We start from the raw sequence: 3,009 nt of genomic DNA on the forward strand, positions 1-3,009 counted from the left end.
CAAGATGGATCTGCGCTGAACCAGAGAAGAACCACATTATGGGCTTCCTTGTGAATGGTTCAAAGCACAGTGATCTGAAGCACCGATACAGTTGTGCACACTGGGAAAATGAGGACTCTTAAGTGAGTGCCTCAACTAATTTCACATTCACATACTGCATGAAAAAAGCAAAGTAAGCTTTTCAGCATTTGTTATTCCCATGCTCCTTGAAAAAAACAACCCAGAAAGCAGCAGTGAATGCACAGAAAGAAACATGCACAGCGCTGTGTGCCTCGCTTTCCACATGCCTGAAGTTACAGCTGTGAAGTGTAGAACTTTCTATTTGGCACAGAACTCCTGAGAATGTATAACCGCCACCCCTTCCCCAAAAATGTATTAGCTTGTATACCTGTAGAAAACATCTTGAAACATGGACATGTGAGATCTCAGGAGTGAGGCTGGTCAGGAGTCAAACACTGGGGTGTAGGTGTGATTCGGTGCTCCACGTAGTGGTTTATCACTACTACTAACTAGACTAAAATATGTAAACCATGACTATTTAAGGTGCATTGGCTGACATGCTGTACAATTTTACGAGGGCATAGCAAAAGCTCTGTCCTCACAAGGAGCAACATAACTAACTGTGCATGAGGCTTACTTTGCAGTGCTGGGCTGGAGGGGGAAGCAATTTTCAATTCTCTCCCCTGCCCTCTTTTTCATGTCCAAGAATAAGTCTGCGAGGGCCATACACCCCTCATAGGCATATTCCTGGATGCAAAGGAGGCTTTTGTGGGTAGAAGAGAAAAACAAAAATAATTTTCCTCTCTGCCAAACCTTGCACAGATTTAGTTGTCACATCTTGCAAGGATGGAGCTCTTGCTCTGCCCTTGTAAGGTTCTGCAGCATGTCAGCCATTATTTTTATTAGATTCCAACTTTACTTTGCACAAAAATCTATACAATCTGAACTTTAGAGCAGATACATGGATCCCTTAGCATGCCTTAATAATTTAAAGATGCAGCAATGCTTTGCAAAGTATATGTAATTTTTGATCAAATTTATGGAACTCTGTGGTGTGCAGCCTCCCTGTGAGGAATGCAATCCTTATATGGCCCAGTGGAGTTGCTCTAGGGCAAAGGTGGGCAAACCTGGCCCTCCAGCTTTTGCTGAATACAACTCCTATCATCCTCGGCCACCATTTATTGTGGCCCAGGTAAGTTGGAAGTTATAGTTCCACAGCTGGAGGGCCAAAATTGGCCAACCCTGCTCTAGGGAGGCTGAGGAGATTCTGAAAGAAAATCATGTTTGAGAGGATGAACAGATGATATTCTGAAAGGCCCAAGAGTTGGACCTTTTGCATTATCTAACTAACAGCAATGTCTGCACTAGCAGGGGGGAAAACTTAAGCTGTATATTTGCCGGAAACTGTAAAACTACAATTAGGTCTAAATACTTAATTCATTTTATAATTCTAAAGTTGTTTTGTTCTCCTCACTTCTTTTTCTGTTTTGCTCCTGTTAGTAACTAGGATTTATAAACAGGTTCTCTTCCTTTTTAAAGTTGCCCATTATTTTCCGCTACACCCTTGCTGAAAACAAGGGTGTAGTGGGCTTGAGGCACCACGTCTTATTATGATACTTGGTATTATTCCTCCCTCATTATTCCACCAGTTAAACAAGAAATTAATCTACTTTTCTTTCACTATAAATTGATAATTACCAACTTCTCCCTCAAACATTCACGTGCCCGTCATCTTGAATTGGGATGGATGACATAATCGCAAACTACGCTGTTGAGGTGTCCCTACAGCTGTATTAAATTTGGTCCAGATCAGTTCCTACTTGCACTTCACACACCTGCCATCTTGAATTGGGGTGGATGACATCATCACAAACTACACCACTGAGGTGTTCCTATGTGTCCCTACAAATGTACCAAATTTGGTTCAAATCAGTTAGGTGGTCCACAAGCTAGCCCACTTGCACCTCAAATGTGCATGCATCTGCCATCTTGAATTGGGGTTGATGACATCATTATAAACTACACCATTGAAGTATCCCCATTTGCTACTGCTATAGCAAATTTGGATCAAATCAGTTAGGCAGTTCACAAGTTAGCCCACTTGTGCCTCAAACGTTTACATTCGCCATCTTGAATTAGGGTGGATGACATCATCACAAACTACACTGTTGAGGTGTCCCTATGTGTCCCTACATAAGCACCAAATTTGGTTCAAATTGGTCCAGGCATTGCAGAGTTGACAGGGAAACACACAGAATGCCCGCAACCCGCCGCCAACACACAGACAGACAGACACTGGGTGTTCTCATAAGCCTACTTTCCTGAAGGAAAGTAGGCTAAAAACCCATGGCTCCCATAGTTTCTTCCCCAGCATCAGATATTATGGGAGGAAACATTGACCTCCATCAGCACCTATTAGCTTATAATGACACCATGTGGTAATTTCAAGGTAATGCCTCAGAAAGACTAGGTGGCTGTAGTGGAATGTATAGCCTAAGTGTGAACAAAAACATGTATGTACACATGCATGCACAAAGTCTGTATAGTTAAAAAAAAATCCACAGAACACTATTTCAATTGTCACATTCCACCTGAAAAAAGCTGAACACTCTACCATCATTCCAAAGCTTGATAGGATGTTTAAAATACAGCTTCACAACGAACACCTTCTATTGGGAGCACCTGATGAAAGTGTTATTTCTATTGTTTCCTAACCAGTCAGTGGTGGGCAGAAGAAAAAGACAAATGTATCTCAAGCCCACTTCCAAACAAACATTTTGAAATCCTAAATTCCCAGCTGATGACTGAATGTACCATTTTAAGAGCATAATGGGAATGGGCATAGATAGCCAATCATTGTTTTTTTCTCTTTGCACAATTAAATGTTAAAAACGGGTTAGTTAATATGAGCAATACACAAGGCAGCCACAAACTGTGTGAACACTGCAATTTTCAGTTACAGCCAAAGATGAGTTATTTTATGGACAGACATCAGCCCATCAAGAGAAA

The sequence above is a fragment of the Hemicordylus capensis genome, chromosome 1, assembly GCF_027244095.1.
Source record: "Hemicordylus capensis ecotype Gifberg chromosome 1, rHemCap1.1.pri, whole genome shotgun sequence".
NCBI classification, from domain to species: Eukaryota; Metazoa; Chordata; class Lepidosauria; order Squamata; family Cordylidae; genus Hemicordylus; species Hemicordylus capensis.